We start from the raw sequence: 5,127 nt of genomic DNA on the forward strand, positions 1-5,127 counted from the left end.
CTCCAGTTTTAGGTTGCTTCTACACTAGAGCCTAATGGTGCTGCCAAGGCATTGCTTTTCCACAATTATCAAGAAGTGGAACTAAAACAAAAGGTTCCACACAAACAATTAGTCTAGGTTTGACTTCCCATATATTCCCAAGTAAGTCCTCTTAATCAAATATTCTCTGCAATTTTAACTACCATTGTCTTCCTTGAAAGTTCATCCAGCTATATTGCTTTCTGAAGACCAAAGATGGGTGATTATTTGGAAATAGCCTACTAATGGTCCCTCTGTTAATTGTCCGTTATGCCCTATCCTTGTGGTGTGGGTAATTTAGCCAAACAGAACTACTTGACTATATAAAATGGAAAGGAAGCCAATAATTGAAGCCTCCACCCCCCACAAGAACAGAAACTGGCATAGGGGCAATTAACAGCAGCCGTTCAAGGGATAATTAATTCTAGTTACACTAATCAGGAAGAAATAAAAGGGTCTAGGAAAGGTTTAAAAGTATGAGCCCTAAAAGCCTCCATAGTCCTATCCTGTTCATGTTAGATAGGCTGCTGTTGCAACCGTGTTTTGCCACGAGAAACCTGTGTCAAAAAAACACAGAAGATACTGGAATGCACGGGCTGACTGGTGTTATCTGGATGCCCCATAAAAAAGTGAGAGAACAAAGGATGGCAATTCTAGTGTAAAGGGGCTAATGTGAAAGTCACCTTAGGAAGATCTTTCCCCACAACAGTTTTCATTTCCCAGAGTTCTTTAGTTCCCGTGGTAACTTGTCTGTTGGATGAATGAGCCTTTGGCCTGATCCAGCACGACTCTTCCTTTCTAGTTTAAGAACCTAAGTAAAGAAAACAAGACTATTGAAGGTTTCTTCAATAGTAGGTCCAAAAAAAGCTACAAATTCAGTACAATGATAACTGGTTAAACATAACATAACATGACATAAGAATAGCCTGCTGGATCCGACCAATGGCCTATCTAGTCCAGCATCCTGTTCTCAGAGTGGCCAATCGGGCAGCAGAACATGATCAAAAGGGCCCTCTCCCCTCCTGTGGTTTTCAGCAACTGGTATTCAGAAGCACAGGCTGCTTCCAACTGTGGAGGTAGAGCATAGCCATCATGACTAGCAGCCACTGACAGTCCCCTCCTCCATGAATTTGTCAACCCTCTTTTAAAGCCATCCAGCTTGGTGGCCATCAGTGCCTCTGGGGGGAGTGAGTTATATAGTGGACCATGTGCTGCATTTATAGGTACTTTCTATTATCTTTCTTAATTTTCCAACATTCAACTTCATTGGATGGCCACAAGTTCTAGTGTTATGAGGGTGAGAAACTTTCTCCAGTGTTTTTCTCCACGCCTTGCATAATTTTATAAATTTCTACCATGTCACCTATTACTTGCTATTTCTCCAAGCTAAAATGTCTCAAGCGTACAACCTTTCTTCACAGAGGAGTCAGTTCAGCCCCTTGATTAGTTTGGTTTCCCTTTTCTGAACCTTTCCCATCTCTAAAATATCCTCTAAGAGATGAGGGGATCAGAACTGTACACCAAATAAGGTCACACCATATATTTGCATAACAGCATTATCCCAGTAGTGATGTATGGAAGTGAGAGCTGGACCATAAAGAAGGCTGATCACCGAAGAATTGATGCTTTTGAATTATGGTGCTGGAGGAGACTCTTGAGAGTCCCATGGACTGCAAGAAGATCAAACCTCTCCATTCTTAAGGAAATCAGCCCTGAGTGCTCACTGGAAGGACAGATCCTGAAGCTGAGGCTCCAATACTTTGGCCACCTCATAAGAAGGCAAGACTCCCTGGAAAAGACCCTGATGTTGGGAAAGATTGAGGACACAAGGAGAAGGGGACGACAGAGGATGAGATGGTTGGACAGTGTTCTTGAAGCTACAAACATGAGTCTGACCAAACTGCGGGAGGCAGTGGAAGACAGGAGTGCCTGGCGTGCTCTGGTCCATGGGATCACAAAGAGTCGGACACGACTAAACGACTAAACAACAACAACAACAATTATTATATTGACATTTTTATTTTCCTTTCCTAATGATGCCTAGAATAGAATTTGGCTTTGTCATGACCACCACACACTGGGTTGACATCTTCATTGAGCTATATACTATGACCCCAAGATCTCACTCCTGGTCCGACACCACCAGTTCAGACCCCATGAGCATGTATGTAAAATTAAGATCTTTTTGCTGCAACATGCATTCACTTTATTCTTGTTTACACTGAATTGCATTTGCCATTTCATTGCCTATTCACTCAGTTTGGAGAGGTCCTTTTGGAGCTCTTCGCAATCTTTTTTTACTTTAACAATCCTGAACAATTTAGGTCATCTGCAAACTTGGCCACCTCACTGCCTGCTCCTAACTCAATATTATTTGAAAATAAGTTAAAAAGCACAGCTCCCAATACCAATCCTTAAGGGACACCATTTCTTACTTCTCTCTGCTGTACCTCATTCCAAGGAAACTGAACCCTGGGTAAATGCCTGGAACCCTTGGAATCTCGCACTGTTTGGAGATTGGGGTGGTGTGCAACAGTGTGTGTGTGTGTGGACACACACACACACACATCTACATTTTTATATCTACATTCTTCTCAATACAAGATATAAGGTATTTATGATGCAAATCATTGCACCATCTTTAAATATGCATATAGTAATTGTTGAGAAAGCATGAGGTTTATTTTATGCACTTAGCACAATATATTGTACTATTTCTTAAAAGTATTAAAAATAAATTTAAAAATGGTTTTTTTAAAGTGTAAAGTGTAAGATTACCTACCTAGCTCCATTACTACACCAAGATTTATTGTATTTGACTGTTTTTAATACCACTGTGGCCTGTAATGCAATTAGAAAAGCTTTTCTATGGATGATGCAAAACTTCAAGGCCACCAAATTCTTCTTCATTTGCATACTGAAATAGATGACACATTTACCCTTGAGCAGTACGCAAAAAGAAGGATTGCATTTTCATTGCACTCCTCTACCTCAGCTTTGATGTAGCCACTAGTCCTGCTGCGAATAAGAGCTTATTGAACCTTTGCTAATGTGAGACGAGATGCAAGGCTTCTGTCCTATAGCTCTTCCTTTCTATTACATAAAAGAGACAGCATCCATTTAGGGGGAGGGCTTTGTTTTTGCTCTCTGTTTTCTCTCCCTTAGCCCAGAGATGAGGTGAACAAACAAAGCATCTTTATTTAATCAACTGGCTAAGTGCCAAATGCCTCCAAAGGTGAAAAAGAGATTGCTTTTACCCTCAGAGTTCTGTATGCTTGTAATGATTCATTACATAATGGGCTATTCTAAAAAGTAAGGGGACAGGACAAACCTCTCCTGTGTTTAAACTGCTAGGCCGCAGTTGCATTTTGGCCTTTTGGTGTCTGAATGAGAGTATAATTCCAAGCCTTGCGGTAGTTCCAACTCTACTTGGATGACCATCTTCAGAGGGAGTTTTGTTCAGCCCTGTGTGGGGTTCTGCAGGGTTCGATTTTATTCCCCATGCTGCTTAACAACTACATGAAACTGCTGGTAGGAGTCATCTGGAATTTTGGAGTGCACTGTCAACAATATGTGTACACACTTCAGTAGACGCTTCAGGTTACAGAGGCTTCAGGTTACAGACTTTGCTAACCCAGAAATATTACCTCAGGTTAAGAACTTTGCTTCAGGATGAGGACAGAAATTGTGCTCCGGCGGCGCGGCAGCAGTGGGAGGCCCCATCAGCTAAAGTGGTACCATAACAGTATCAGGTTAAGAACGGATTTCCGGAATGATAAAGTTCTTAACCCGAGGTACCACTGTACATTGATGATACACTCCTCTATCCTTCCTTTACACCTGCGGGTGTGGCACTGGCTGCACTAGACCCATGTCTGGCCTTGGTATTGGACTGGAGAACAATTCCTTGCCTTGGCAAGGGTGGGAACAGGACCAAAACTAAAGGTGTGATCATGATACATTGCGAGGCTGGCTCCATGAAATTACTCTTAACATTAATATGTCAGGAATGGGGAACCTCCGGCCTGTAGCCCAAATTTCATAATATTATCATTATTAATATTATCATTATTAAATTAACATATCACCCTTCTACTGGTGATCACAGGGCAGTTTACAATATAAAAACACAAAAACACTTATACATACACACAAACAAAACAATCTCTCTCTCTCTCTCTCTCTCTCTCTCTCTCACACACACACACACACACACACACACACACTGCCACACACAATTTGCAAGGGCAAAGATGGTATAATTAGCCAAAGACCTGGGAGGAGAAGAATGGTTTTGCTTGGCACTTAAAGATATGTAACGAAGGCACCAGGCAAATCTCCCTGGGGAATGTTCAGAGGCCCTAATTTGGGCCATAAGCCAGTTTTTCACCAGCCCTACCCATCTGCCCCACATGGGGTGTTCTACCACCTGTGTGGCAGGTAAAGCCATGGTTATAAGGAACAATTGGAAGCCTTTGATTGTGCTTCCTCTGCAAGTGGGGCTTTTAAATTTGGTGCTAAAAGCAAGCACTTCTGGGATTGCTTCCACCTGGAAACAGGGTGGAAAACTGAGTGTGAGGTGAAATGGAATGGAATATTGTGAAAAAGGCTGGCTGGCTGGCTGAAGCACTGGAATATTGGCTGGCATACTGAACGCTTTGGTATAAGTTCCACTTGTTTATCCTATTTCCACTATCACATCCAAGCAGCACTGAGTTTGGTGCGATAAGCGTGCACCCAAAGCTGCCTTAAATGACTTGCACGTGTGTTGTATATTGGCAGCATTAACTAAGCTATATTGTGTCTGAGGATTCTTGCAGGGAAGCCAGTATATGCACACAGCCTTTTGATTTTGAAAGCACACTTTAGTCTGTGGTTTATACATCTGCAGCAGATGGTTCTGCTTTTAAATATATATACATATTAAACATATACCAGACTGCCTTTAAAAATAAAATAAAATTAGAAGGTCACATCTGTTTATTTTGAAAGAAAATGCTAGCTCATTTTATGAAGAGTTCTTTCCTTGAAAAGCCCAAGCTGCGAGTGAAAGATGCAAGACAGACAGCCTAGTACAGCAAAACATTGCTTTCCGCCCCCTCAAAAGGA

The 5,127-nt window shown here is 41.7% G+C and overlaps 1 long non-coding RNA gene across 4 annotated transcripts in view; it reads right to left on the minus strand.

Annotated features, from left to right (window-relative positions):
- LOC128415449 (uncharacterized) overlaps positions 1-5,127 on the minus strand; it is a 51,197-nt gene that overhangs the window by 6,316 nt on the left and 39,754 nt on the right. For all 4 annotated transcript variants that reach the window (XR_008330969.1, XR_008330961.1, XR_008330959.1 and 1 more), the window contains exon 4: positions 702-829. This is a non-coding gene — a long non-coding RNA (uncharacterized LOC128415449). The remainder of the gene's footprint in view (positions 1-701; positions 830-5,127) is intronic.

The sequence above is a fragment of the Podarcis raffonei genome, chromosome 1 (genome assembly GCF_027172205.1).
Source record: "Podarcis raffonei isolate rPodRaf1 chromosome 1, rPodRaf1.pri, whole genome shotgun sequence".
Taxonomy (NCBI): Eukaryota; Metazoa; Chordata; class Lepidosauria; order Squamata; family Lacertidae; genus Podarcis; species Podarcis raffonei.